A 15,308-nucleotide genomic window follows, 5' to 3' on the forward strand; every position below is an offset into this window, starting at 1 on the left:
AGCATTTTAGTCAAACCAGCATCAAAAGTTGAGTCATTTGGTGAAGTTCAGATTTTGATCTTCTGAAGTGCTCAACTCGCTGAAATAAGCCTGTTAGTCAAAACAACATCAAATGTTGAGTCATTTTGTGAAGTTCAGATTTTGGTTTTCTGAAGTGCTCATCTCACTGAAATAAGTATTTTAATTTAACCAGCATCAAAAGTTAGGTCACTGGTGAAGGCGAGATTTTAGTCTTCTGATATGCTTATCTCGCTGAAATAAGCACGTTAGTCAAAACAACTTCATCATCCCTTGGTAAATAAACCCTAAAACACTGGAGCGCCAGTGTATAAAACCTGAAATACAGAGCCCCCTGTATATAAACACTAAAACACAGTAAAAACTGAAGGAACTGCGGATGCAGCAAAATCTTGAACAAAAACATCGTTGCTGGAAAAGCTCAGCAGGTCTGGCAGCATCTCCGACACTTCCACCATCTGCAATCCGACCCCACCACCAAAGGCATTTTTCCCTCCCCACCCTTACCTGTTTTCCGGAGGGACCACTATCTCCGTGACTCCCTTGTCCGCTCCACACTCCCCTCCATCCCCACCACACTCGGCACTTTTCACTGCAAACGCAGATTTGCGACACCTGCCGCTACAACTCGCCCCTCAACACCAACCCAGGCCCCAAGAAGACTTTCCACATCTCGCAGCTGTTCACCTGCACATCTGCTAATGTGGTATACTGCATCCGCTGTTCCCTTTGTGGCCTCCTCTACATCGGGGAAATCAAGCAGAGGCTTGGGGACCGCTTTGCGGAACACCTACGCTCAGTTCGCACTAAACAACTGCGCCTCCCACTGCGAACCATTTCAACTCCCCCTCCAATTCATCAGACGACTTGTCCATCCTGGGCCTCCTGCAGTGCCACGAAGATGCCACCTGAAGGTTGCAGGAACAGCAGCTCGTATTCCGCTTGAGAACGCTGCAGCCCAATGGTATCAATGTGGCTTTCACAAGCTTCAAAATCTCCCCTCCCCCTGCCGCATGTAAAACCATCACAGCTCGTCAGCGCCTCCCCAACCTGTTCTTCCTCCCACCTGTCCCCTCATCCCACCTCAAGCCCCACCCCCATCTCCTACCTACTAACCCCATCCCGCCCCCTTCACCTGTCCATCCTCCCTGGACTGACCTATCTCCTCCCTAACTCCCCACCTACAATCACCTTTACTGGCTCCATTCCCGCCTCTTTGACCTGTTTGTCTCCTCTCCACATATCTTCTCCTCTATCCATCTTCTATGCGCCTGTCCCTCTCTCCCTATTTATTTCAGACCACCCTTCCACTGACCTATTTCTGATGAAAGGTCGAGGCCCGAAGTGTCAGCCTTCCTGCTCCTCCGATGCTGCTTGGCCTGCTGTGTTCATCCAGCTCTACAACTTGTTATCTCAGATTCTCCAGCAACTGCAGTTCCGCCTATCAATGAGGAAAATGAGACCCTGTTCGCTGTTCCAGGCCAGTACTGAAGCACTGTCAGAGGGATAGAACTGCTGGAGAGTCAAAGCGTCAATAATGAGGTAGCGCCTCATTGTAAGCGGGTGAGAACTGAGGAAGTGCCTCACATGTAGAGGGTCTGTATTGAGGTAATGCAGCACCACCAGAGGGTCAGAACTGTTGGGTGCATTATTGTGAGAGGGTCAATCTTGAGGCAGTGTCTCATTCTAAAAGGATCAGACTTGTTGGAGTGCCACAAGATTGCAGCACTGTGAAAATGTCAGACTGAGTGAGTGCCTGATTGTCAGATAGTCAGTACTGTCAGAGCTTCAGTACTGAAGCCGTGCCTCATTGTCGAACGGTCCACACTGGAGATATTACAGCAGCTATGTGCCATAGGGGTCGGTGCTGGGACCTTTGTTATTTGTTACTTATGTGAATGATCTTGATGTGAATGTACAAGGCATGATGATTAAGTTTGTGGATAATGCAAAAGTAGGTGATGTCATTGATAGCAAAGAAGGTAATCAAAATTTACAGAGGCTTCTCGATCAGATGAGGAAATGGGCTGAGGATTGTTAAATATAATTGTGTACAATAACAGATGTACACTTTAGAAAGTCAAACCGAGGTAGGATTTATACAGTAAATGGTAAAGTTTTGAATTTCATCCTCTGGCAATGTTGCACTCCTTCAGTACTGCCCTACAACAAAGTGGGACAGCCTCAGGCAGACCCTCTGACAATGAGACATTCCCTCAGGACAATAATCTTTAATTGTAAACTAATCTGAAATATTATTTGACGTGTTAAGTTTACATTACTTCCCGTGTTTCCTGTAGAATACGCAGTTGCTCTCCCTCCAGCTCTGACTCTGGGTATGCGAAGCTGCTTTCTTCCATACTACCATCAGAAATAACGCCAGCCGTAACCCTAACTCCAGATTCAGCCCGAACGCTAACCCTCATGTGAACCCTAAGTCCAACCTCAGCCCAAATCCTAACCTCAGGCCTAACCCAAACCCTCAGTCCCAACGCGGACCCTAACCTTACCTCTAACTCTCGCCTCAGCCCTGACACTTACCCTCAGCCCTATAACGCAAGCCTCATCCCTACATTAACCATAGCCTTAGTCCTAAACCGAACCGACCTTCAGCCCTACTCCTAACCGAAGACATAGATCCTCCGGTACAGAAATCTGAAGACACAGAGCCACCCGTCCAGAAACCCAAAGACAGAGACCCCTTTCAATTAACTGTAAAACACGGAGCTCACTATAAATAAGCCCTAAAACATAGACATCCCTGTAAATGAAACGTGAAACACAAAGACTTCTGTAAGTAATCTCCGACGCAGAATCTCATTTAAACAAATGCGAAAAAGAGCCCCCTGTAAATACACTCAAGCACAGAGACCCTTTTAAATATAACCTAAGAAAGGTCCCTCGGAAAGTAAAGTGTAAAAGACAGAGAACCTAGTAAGAAGCCATAAAACACAGAGACCTCTGTAAAGAAACCCTAAAAGAGAGCCCCCATAAATAATACAAAACACAGAGCACCCCGTGCACAAACCCTAAACGTTAACTGTTTTTGCCTTCACAAATTCTGCCAGACCTGCTGAGCTTTCCCAGCAATTTTGTTTTTGTTCCTGATTTACACCATCTGCAGTTCCTTCGGTTTTCAATTAACGAGGCAGTCAGTTAGATCAAATGGTTGTATATCACATATTTACCAGTCGGATTCAAACACGCATTACCCGTTCGCTCTGTGGTCATTTGCTTATCTTAAACCTTTGCCCCTGAAAATCCTGTGGTCTGCCCTGTTTACTCATATCGGTCAGCACTTAACAAGGCTTCCGGAGTCTGTCTGGCGTGTCTTTAATAATACAGGGTCAATCGCCTTAAAATATCCTTTTCAGGGATTTTTGTGTGACACTATATCATAAGCCTCTTTACTGTTGGACTAAAGGTCCTCTTTGCCAATGCACCCACAAGCCCTCCATATGACCACTCTCGCGCTCTCATTCATTCATAACTTTACTGACCACTCATTAGCGTACTGTGTTTACTATTACCGCATTTCATTCATTCATTCATAAAACTGCCGTCTTGCCGTACATTTCGCTAATAAAGGGAGACGAAATTAAAATGTTCCTTCCACCCCATTACTGCCTTTTCACAGTTTGAATCCTTGTTGCTAACAGTGTCCAAACTTGTGTCGACATCAGAGTCAACCCCTGAGTAAGTATTAATTTTCTAATCTACTCAGAACAATACGATCCCATCCATCTGTCACCCGAAACTATGAAAAATTATAATATTAATCAGCCCTCAACAAACGTCTCCCAGGACTTGAATGTCTTGCGGGACATCGAACAAGTTTTCTGCGTTACGACATCACTGTTAGATATATATTGAATAGGGTCCGCGTTCCCTTTAAGAAAACTACTCTCAAAATAGCGCTTCCGTGAAATTGAATGAAAGAATGCGTAAACCGGCAATAGTGAAATCTGAATAGCCAGCCGCGGTCATCGGCTACTAAACTTTCTGCTGTCATCAAGTAATTCCCAACAAAGTCAAATCATATAGGGTTGATAATCTTGCTGGCATTGTCCTTCATGGCCCAACTTCAAATACCTCAGTCCTGACCCGCTGACAATGAGGCGCTCCCTCTGTCCTGACCCGCTGACAATGAGGCGCTCCCTCAGTCCGGACCTGCTGACAATGAGGCACTCCCTCAGTCCTGACACGCTGACAGTGAGGCACTCCCTCAGTCTTGACACGCTGACAATGAGGCGCTCCCTCAGTCCTGAGCCGCTGACAATGAGTCGCTCCCTCAGTTCTGACACGCTGACAATGAGGCGCTCCCTCCCTCCTGACCCGCTGACAATGTGGCGCTCCCTCATTCGTGACCCGCTGACAATGAGGCGCTCCCTCAGTCCTGATCCGAGTACAATGAGACTCTCCCTCAATTCTGAACCTATTACAATTAGGCGCTAACTCAACAATGACCATCAGACGACACTACACCTCCCCATTACTGACTCTTTGTCAAAGAGGCATTGCCTCAGATTGTGTTGTACGATCTCAATCCGAACAATTCGCCGTGCTGTACTTGGGGCTGTGTTATTTAGTTTTGATTTACAGTGGGCTTGTGTTTTAGACTTTATTAATTGGAGGCACTGTGTTTTATGCTCGCCTCTGAGAGTTTATTTGCAGGAGGCTTAGTTTTAGGGAGGATTTGCAGGGGACACTGTTTCAGGGTTTATTTACTTGCAGCTCTATATTTTACACTTTATTTACAGGGGACTCGGTCTTTTATGGTTTCTTACTGGGGGCTGTGTCTTTTGCACTTTATTTCCTGAAGGACCTTTCTTCGGTTATATATAAAGGGGTCTCTGTGCTTCAGGGTGTATTTACGGGGCTCTGTTTTCAGTATTTTTTCAAATAAGACTCTGCGTCGGAGAATATATACAGGAGGCTGTGTGTTTCAGAGTTCATTTACAGGGATATCTGTGTTTTAGGGTATCTGTAAACGGTGTTCTGTGTTTTAGGGATTATTTATAGTGATCTGTGTTTTCCAGGTTACTGAAAGGCGTCTCTGTCTTCGGGTTTATTTACCGGGGCCTGTTATTTATAGGTACGTCTATCTTTTCAAACTTTATTTGTGAGGGGCCCTGTCTCACGGATAATTTACAGGTGGGCTGAGTGTGGAGTGTAATTAGAAGTGCTCAGTGTTTTCGAATTTATTTCGAGGGAGCCCTGTGTTTTACCTTCTACTTCCTGGGTGATGTGTGTTAGAGTACATTTAAAGGGGTCCGTGTATTTGAGGGTATAATTACAGGAGGCTTTGTTTTTAAGATTGGTTTAAATGGGGCTCTGCGTTTTAGGGTTATTTACTGTGAGCTCTGCGTTTTACGGTTATTGAAAGGGGTTTCTGAGGGTATATTTACAGGGGGCTCAGTGTTTGAGGGCTTTTGTGCAGGGCTGAGGCTGGCGTTAGAGGTGAGGTTCGGGTCAGCGCTGGGGCTGAGGGTTTTGGTTTGTGTTAGGCCTAAGGCGGAGGTTAGTGTTAGGGTTGGGCCTGAGGTTCGGCTCAGAGCTTACGCAAGGGTTAGCGTTAGGGCTGAATCTCGGGTTAAGGTTTGGGGTCTGGTTATTTCTGGGGGCAGGCAGAAAGAAAGCAGCTTCGCATACCCAGAGACAGAACCAGATGGAGAGTAACTGCATATTATACAGGAGACTCGGGATGTATTGTCAATTTAAGAGGTCAAATAGTATTACAGATTTGTTTACAATTAAAGATGATTGTCCTGAGAGAATGCTTCATTGTCAGAGGGTCCGCTTGATGCTGTCCCTCTATGTTGTAGTGTCAGTACTGAAGAAGTGCACAATTGTCAGAGGATCACATTCAGCCGATGCCTCATTTTTAAAAATTATGTAACTTAGTTTGTCGCACTCCCCCAATAAGAATTCAGAATAAGGCTCAGCCTCAGTCTTGACCCGATGACTGATATACTCCCACAGTTCTGACCTACTGACACTGCTGCAATACCTCAGTGCGGACCATTTGACAATTAGGCACTGCTTCAGTACTGAAGCTCTGACAGTACTGACTATCTGACAATGAGGGAGTGCCTCAGTCTGACATTGTCACAGTGCTGCAATCGTGTGGCACTCCCACAAATCTAACCCCTTGAGAATAAGATACTACCTCAGTATTGACCGTCTCACAAAAATGCACCCCAACAGTTCTGACCCTCTGGTACTGCTGCATTACCTCATTGCAGACTCTATAAATGTGAGGCACTTCCTCAGTTCTGACTCTCTAACAATGACGCGCCACCTCAGTGTTGACTCTCTCATTATAATGCTCTCCAGCAGTTCTGTCCCTCTGACAGTGCTTCAATACTTGCCTGGACCAGGCAAATTCCTCATTGTTAGCGGGTCAGTTCTGTGGCAGTGCCTACTGGTAATGGGATCATATGAATCTGGAATACTATTTGACCTGTTAAGTTTACAATACATCCCGAGTCTCCTGTAGAATACGCAGTTACTCTCCCTCCGGCTCTGGGTATGCGAAGCTGTTTTCTTTCTCCTTCCTCTCAGAAATATCCCTAACCTTAACCCTAGATTCAGCCCTAACGCTAAACCTCGCGGAAGCCCGAAGCCTAACTTCAGCCCAAAGCCTAACCCAAACCATAACCCTCAGCCGTAACGCTAGCCTCATCCCACACTAACCATAGCCTCAGGCCCAAACCGAACCTAGCTTCAGCCGTACTCCTGGCCCTCAAACACTGAGCCGCCAGCACAGAGACCGTCAAACACAGAGACCCCTTTGAATAGCCCGTAGAACGCGGACTTCACTGTAAATAACGCCTAAAACACAGAGTCCTAACTAAACAAACTTCAACAACAGAGCCCCCTGTAATTATACGCCTCAAATACATAGACCCCTTTAAATGAACTCTAACACACATTGCCCTTGAAGTATAAGGTAAAACACAGTGCTCCTTCTCAATAAATTCGAAAACACTGAGCACCTTTAATTTCACCCCAACACTTAGTTCACCTGTAAATTATCCGTAAGACAGGACCCCTTACAAATAGTCCTAAAAACACAAAGCCACCTATAAATAAACAGCCTCCTGCAAACAAACCCTAAAACAGAGGCGCCTTTCAATAACCTGTAAAACACGGAGCTCACTATAAATAATCCGAAAAACACACAGCATCGTGTATGCACACCCAAAAACACAGACATCCCTGTAAATGAACCCTGAAACACAATGCCTCCTGGAAATATTCTCCAACGCCGAGCCTCTTTTAAACAAACGGTAAAAAAAAGGCCCCTGTAAATACACTGTGAAGCACAGAGACGCTTTAAATAAACCCGAATAAAGGTCCCTCACGAAGTAAAATGTAAACCACAGAGCCTCGGGCACATAACCCCCTGTAACTAAACCCGAAAACACAGACCTTCATTTACAGGGATGTCTGTGTATTAGGGTTTATATACAATGAAGCCTGAAATACAAAGTTTTCTGTAAATAATCCTCATTTAAACAAACGATAAAAACAGAGCTCCCTCTAACTACATTCTCAAGATGTTCTCAGGAAGTTAACTGTAAAACAGAGCCCCCAGGAAGAAACAATAAAAGACAGAACCCCATGTAAATTACCTGTTAAATATAGAGCTCCTTGTAAATAAACCCTGAACCACATTGCACCCTGCAAATCCTCCCTCAAATTGTGCGTCCAGTAAATAAACCCTCAAAGACGCCTGAAATCAAGCCCTCAGACAGAGATCCCTTTCCATAACCAGTAAAACAAGGAGCTTAATTCTAATAAGGTGCAGGGCTGGATGAACACAGCAGGCCAAGCAGCATCATCGGAGCAGAGAGGCTGACGTTTCGGGCTTTTCTGATGAAGAGTCTAGGCCCAAAACGTCAGCCTCTCTGCCCCTATGATGCTGCTTGGCCTGCTGTGTTCATCCAGCCCTGCACCTTGTTGTCTCGGATTCTCCAGCATCTGCAGTTCCTACTATCTCTGATTCAATTTTAACCCCACTGCGAAGCCTCTTCTAAGGGTGCCTGACCTGAAGAAGTTACCCTCCTCCCTCCGGACAAACCTCAAGGGATCTCTCTCCCACTGCAACTCGCTCGTAATCTCTTCGGCCCTGAAACTGCTCGACCACGTTCTGAAGCAAACCAGGTACTACAGCCACATTACCTTCCTTAGCACCTGCCTACGGAACCAGATCAACCCCAATGGACTACAATCCACATTCAAGCCTTCCCAATTTGGCCCCAACCGTGACAATATCTACACTCATGGTATTGAGATCCTTCAGAAGCGTTTCTCCCTGTGAATCCTGAAACACACACTTGCAGCAATGCGCCGGCATCTCCAGGCACTACAATCAAGCCTACCCCAGCTCAGAGCCTCCCTCTCCCAGACCTGCAAAGGACCTCTCCTGTTTTTTATTCTTCGTAGGATCCACAACCTGAACTCACAATTCTACTCAGCTTTACTGGACACTAAAAACCGTAAGTACAGTAAACTTACTGGTGCCGACCACCCAAAACGGGCTTCCTCCACCCCCCAAATCCCCAGCCGTACCCAGGACCTTCCCCACAATGGGTCCGCCGCCATTGGCCATGAGGCCACTATCGGAGAACCCACAGATGACCCTTTTCTGATGAAGGGTCTTGGCCCGAAACGTCAGCCTCTCTGCTCCTATGATGCTGCTTGGCCTGCTGTGTTCATCCAGCCCTGCACCTTGTTGTCTCGGATTCTCCAGCATCTGCAGTTCCTACTATCTCAGCTTAATTCTAATAATTCCTAAAACAGAACCCCCTGTAATTATACCCTCAAATACACAGACCCCTTTAAATGACCTCTAAAACAGATGCCCCACGTAGTACAATGTAAAACACAGGCCTCCCTCGAAATAAAGTCGAAAACACAGAGCACCGGTCAATACACCGCAACATCGAGCCGACCTGTAAATTATCCGTAAAACAGGGCCACTTACAAATAAACCCTAAAAGACAGTGCGAGCTTCAAATAAAGAGCCACCTGTCAACATATACCAAAACGTATCGTACAAACCGGAAGAACTGCGGATGGTGCATTTCAGGAAAAAATACAAAGGTGCTGGAAAACCTCAGAAAGTCTGGCAGCATCTATGAGGGTAAAAACAGAGTTAATGTTTCGGGTGAGGTGATCCATCCTCAGAACCTCTGGCGAGTGCGTCTTTAGTAATTCAGGGTCAATCGCCTTAAAATATCCTGTTCTGTGGTTTTTGTGAGGCACTATAACATTATAACATAAGAACTAAGAGCAGGAGAAAGCCACCTGGCCCCTCGAGCCGGCCCCCCCGATTCAATAAAATCATGGATGATCTTTTTGAGACTCAGCTCCACTTACCGCCCGCTCACCATTAACCTTAATTCCTTTACCGTTCATAAATTTACCTCGCCTTGCCTTAAAAACATTCAGCGAGGTAGATTCAACCGCTTCACCAGGCAGGGAATTCCACAGATTCACAACCCTTTGGGTGAAGAAGTTCCTCCTGTCCTCAGTCCTACATCTGCTTCCTTTAATTTTGAGGCTATGCCCCCTAGTCCTAGTTTCACCTGCTAATGGAAACAACCTCCCTGCCTCCACCTTATCTACTCCCTTCATAATCTTGTATGTTTCGATGAGATCTCCCCTCATTCTTCTGAATTCCAATGCGTATAATCCCAGCCTACTCAGTCTCTCCTCATATTCCAACCCTCTCAACTCTAGAATCAACCGAGTGAATCTCCTCTGCACTCCGTCCAGTGCTAGTATATCCCTTCTCAAGTAAGGAGACCAAAACTGCACACAGTACTCCAGGTGCGGCATCACCAGGACCCCACACAACTGCAGCATTACCTACCTGTTTTTAAACTCAATCCCTCCAGCAATGACAGACAAAATTCTATTTGTCTTTTTAATTACCTGCTGCACCTGCAATACTACTTTTAGCGATTCATGCACAAGGACAACCGAGTCCCTCTGCACAGCAGCATGCTGCAATTTTAACCATTTCAACCAGAGTCCATTTTGTTGTTATTTCTACCAAACTGGATGACCTCACATTTATCGACATTGTACTCCATCTGCCAGACCTTTGCCCGCTCACTTAGACTATATATCCCTCTGCAGACTTTCAGTGTCTTCTGCACACTTTGCTCTACCGCTCATCTCAGTGTCCTCTGCAAATTTTGACACACCACACTTAATCCCCAACTCCAAATCATCTATGTAAATTGTAAACAATTGCAATCCCAACGCTGATTCATGAGGTACACCATTAGCAACTGACCGCCAACCAGAAAAACACCCATTTACCCCTACTCTTTATTTTCTACTAGTCAACCATCCTCCATCCATGCCAATACATTACCTGTAATATCGTGCGACTTTATCGTATGTAGCAGCCTTTGGTGTGGCACCTTGTCAAATGTTTTCTGGAAATCCAGATACACGACATCCACAAGTTCCCCATTGTCCACCATGCAAGTAACGTTCTCAAAGAATTACACCATTTTAGTTAAATGTGACCTGACCTTCGTGAACCCATGCTGGGTGTTCCAAATGGGACAATTTATATCCAGTTGTCTTGCTATTATCTTCCTTAATGACGGATTCAAGCATTTTCCCCACAACCGAAGTTAGGCTAACTGGCCTATAGTTACCTGCTTTTTGTCTACTTCCTTCTTTAAACAGTGGCGTCACATTGGCTGTTTCCCAATCTGCGGGATCCACCCCAGAGTCCAGTGAATTTTGGTAAATAATTACTAGTGCAAGCCTCATTACTGTTGTACTAAAGGTCCTCTTTACCAATGCAACCACAAGCGCTCCATATTACCACTTCGCTCTCTCATTCAATCATAACATTACTGATCACTTGCTAGCGTACTATGTTTACTATTACCGCATTTCATTCATTCATAAAACTGCGATCTTATCATACTTTTCACTATTAAAGGGAGACTAAATTAAAATGTTCCTTCCACCCCATGTACTTCCTTTTCACAGTTTTAATCCTCACTGCCTTATTTTGCTAACAATTGCCAAACCCGTGTCTACACCAGAGTCTATCCCTCAGTATATGTTAATTTTCTAATCTATTCAGAACAATACCATCGTGTCAACCGAAGCTATGAAGACGAATAATATTAATCAGCCCTCAGCAACCGTCTCCCATGACTTGAATAGCTTGCAGGACATCAAACAAGTTTTCTGCGTTGGCAGAGATTGTAGGAACTGCAGATGCTGGAGAATCTGAGATAACAAGGTATAGAGCTGGATGAACACAGCAGGACAAGCAGCATCAGAGGAGCAGGAAGGCTGACGTTTCAGGCCGAGACCATTCTTCAGAAATGGGGGAGGGGAAGGAGATTCTGAAATAAATAGGGAGAGAGGGGAAGGCGGAAGAAAATGGATAGAGGAGAAGATAGGTGGAGAGGAGACTGACATTTCAAAGAGGCGGGGATGGAGCCAGTGAAGGTTAGTGTAGGTGGGGAGTTAGGGAGGATATAATTCAGTCCAGTGAGGATGGACAGGTCAAGGGGGCGGGATGAGGTTAGTAGGTAGGAAATGGGGGTGGCACTTGAGGTGGGAGGAGGGGATAGGTGGGAGGAAGGACAGGTTAGGGAGGCGGGGACGAACTGGGCTGGTTTTGGGATGCGGTAGGGGGAGGGGAGATTTTGAAGCTTGTGAAGTCCACATTGATACCATTGGGCTGCAGTGTTCCCAAGCGGAATATGAGTTGCTGCTCCAGCGACCTTCGGGTGACATCGTTGTGGCACGGCAGTCGGCCCAGGATGGACATGTCGTCTGAGGAACGGGAGGGGGAGTTGAAATGGTTCGCGACTGGGAGGTGCAGTTGTTTAGTGCAAACCGAGCGTAGGTGTTCTGCAAAGCTGTCCCCAAGCCACCGCTTGGTTTCCCCGATGTAGAGGCGGCCACAACGGGAACAGTGGATGCAGTATACCACTTTAGCAGATGCGCAGATGAACAACTGCTTGATGTGGAAAGTCTTCTTGGGGCCTGGGATGAGGGTGAGTGGGGAGGTGCAGGGGCAGGTGTAGCACTTCCTGCGGTTGCAGGGAAAAGTGCCGGGTGTGGTGAGGCTGAAGGGGAGTGTGGAGCGGACAAGGGAGTCACGGACAGAGTGGTCCCTCCGGAAAGCAGATAAGGGTGGGGAGGGAAAAATGTCTTCGGTGGTGGAGTCGGATTGCAGATGGTAGAAGTGTCGGAGGATAATGCGTTGGATCAGGAGGTTGGTGGGCTGGTACGTGAGGACGAGGGGGATTCTGTTTTGGTGGTTATTGCGGGGAAGTGGTGTGAGGAATGAGTTGCGAGAATGCTGGAGACACGGTCGAGGGCGTTCTTGAACACTGAGGTGTGGAAGTTGCGGTCCTTACAAAACGAGGACATCTGAGATGTACAGGAGTGGAATGCTTCATCCTGGGAGCAGATGCGGCGAATGTGAAGGAATTGGGAATAGGGGATAGCATTTTTGCAGGAAGGTGGGTGGGAGGAGGTGTATTCTGGGTAGCTGTGGGAGTCGGTGGCATTGAAATAGATATCAGTTTCTAGGTGGTTGCCAGACATGGAAACAGAGAGGTCCAGGAAGGAGAGAGAGGTATTAGAGATGGTCCAGGGGAACTTAAGGTTGTGGTGGAAGGTGTTGGTGAAGTGGATGAACCCTTCGAGCTACTCGTGGGAACACGAGGCAGAGGTGGGGTTTAGGGCCAGTGTAGCTTCGGAAGAGGGATTGTTCCATGTAACCTACAAAGAGGTAGGCATAGCTTGGGCCCATGCTGGTACCCATAGCCACCCCCTTTGTCTGTAGGAAGTGGGATGAATTGAAAGAGACGTTGTTGAGGGTGAGGACGAGTTTGGCTAAGCGGATGAGGGTGTCAGTGGAGGGGGACTGGTCGGGCCTGCTGGACAGGAAGAAGCAGAGGGCCTTTAGGCCATCTGTATGGGGAATGCAGGTGTATAGGGACTGGACGTCCAAGGTAAAGATGAGGTTTTGGGGACTGGGGAATTGGAAGCTCTGGAGGAGGTGGAGGGCATGGGTGGTGTCAAGGACGTCGGAAGGGAGTTCCTGGACCAAGGGGGAGAAAATGGATTCGAGATAGGTGGAGATAAGTTCGGTGGGGCAGGAGCAGGCGGAGACAATGCGTCGACCAGGGCAGTCAGCTTTGCTGGAAAAGCTCAGCAGGTCTGGCAACATCTGTGAAGGAGAAAACAGAGTTAACGTTTCAGGTCCGGGGACCCTTCCTCAGAACTTCAGTACACTGCCGACACTGAGATGATATCTCACTCCAACCCTCTCAGTGCTGCAATAACCCAGATTTGATCCTCTGTTCGCGTGGCACTCCCTCAGGACTGATCCTGTAATCGTGTGGCTCTGCCTCAGTAATGACCGTGAGACAATACTGCGCTTCCACATTACTGACTGTCTGACAAACAGGCACTGCCTCAGATCTGACTTTCTGACTATGAGGTACTATGTGAATCTGTCTATCTCGCAGTGCTTTACTGGGGGTTCTGTTATTTAGTGTTGATTTACAGTAGGCCTTGTGTTTTAGCTTTCATTAACTGGAGGTTTTGTGTTTTAGGGGCTCTTATTGCAGTCGTCTGTTTGAGGGTTTAGGGGGATTTTAGGGAGGATTTACAGTGTTTATTTACAGGTAGCTCTATACTTTACACTTTATTTACAGCGGGCTCTGACTTTTATCGTTTCATTACTGGGGGTTGTCCCGGCTCCAACCTTCATCCCCAGCCTGTCCCAGCTCCACCCCCGGCCAGCGGTACTGACCCTAACCCCAGCCCGCAGCCTGTCCCGGCTCCCGGCCCTCACCCCAGACTGTTCAGGACCCGGACGCGGCCCCCAGCCCCCGACACGAATCCCACCCAGTCCTGGCCCGGAACCCAAGCCCCCAAGCCTCACCCCAACCCTAGCCTGAAACGGCCCCAAACCTAACCAAAAACTTAGCCCCAATCCTAACCCTTAACCTGACCCTTGACCCCAGACCCGAGCTTTCAGACCCCAGCCGAATCCTGGCTGACAGCTTGTCGCAGCTCCCGCCCGGCCCGGCCCGATCCAATCCGAGGCCCCAGCCCAGACCATCACAGTAAATCTAGCCTTAGCCTCAGCCCTCCGACCACGGACCCAAACCTTCGCCCCAACCTGGACCCTGACTCTAAACCCGGCCCCAGACCCGCAGCTCGGCGCAGCCCGTCCCCACCAATTCCAGGGCCCCAAACCAGACCATCACCGTAAACCCTCCCATAGCCTCGGCCCTACACACTGGCCCCAGACCCCAGCCTTCAGCCTGTCGCAGACCTGACCCTGCCACAGCTTATCCCCGACCCCAACCCTAACCACAGACTGTCCCAGCGGCGGCCCCCAGTCCCCGACCCGAACCCTAACCCTAGACTGTCCCGGCCGCAGCCACTGGACACCGACCCTAAACCCCATCCCTCAGCCCGAAGCATGTCGCGGCTCCGGCCCCGGCACCCAGCCCCGACCCTACCCCAACCTGCCCAGATGCCAGTGACCTAGACACAGCCATCAGCGCACCCAGCCCAACACTCCCCCACAGCCGGTCGCCGCCCTGACCCTGACCCTAAACCCAACCACGGCCCTGAGCCTGACCCTGACCCTGACCCGGTTAAGGTTTAAGCACCCAGCCAGCAGCCCCGAGCCTAAACCTGCCTGTCCCAGACCCAAGCGCCAAACTAACTCTAACCCTAGCGCCAACCTGAGCCGGCCCCCATCCTGTTCTGCTTTGGCCCCGACTGTCCTGTGCCCTGGCCCTCGCCCATCCCACCACCCGGTAACCCCTCCCCCAGCTGAGGTTGTCCCAGTCCTGGCCCCATCCCCCAACTGCAGCCTCAACCCTGACCTCAACTCTAACTCTAGCCTCAGCCCTAACCCTAACCCCAGCCCCACCCTGAGACTCATCTGGCCTTAACCCTAACCTGTCTGAAGGTAACTACTGAGGAAGTGCCTCAATGGTCAATCCTCACGCAGTGCCTCAATGAAAAGGGATTCAGAATTGTCAGCCTCATTGTCAGAGTGTCAGCGACAGTGCTTCACAGTAGTGTCACTGCTGAGGGAATGTCTCACTGTTAGAGGGTCCAGTGGGGTGCACAGTCTCAATATAATGAAGTGAGAAATAATGGAGTGCAACACGTTTGCAGGACCAGTACTGAGATAGTCTAGTACAGTCAGAGGGTGAGGATTGAGCGAGGGACTCTATGTAACGGAATCATAACTG

The sequence above is a fragment of the Rhincodon typus genome, chromosome 44 (genome assembly GCF_021869965.1).
Source record: "Rhincodon typus isolate 14 chromosome 44, sRhiTyp1.1, whole genome shotgun sequence".
Lineage (NCBI taxonomy): Eukaryota > Metazoa > Chordata > Chondrichthyes > Orectolobiformes > Rhincodontidae > Rhincodon > Rhincodon typus.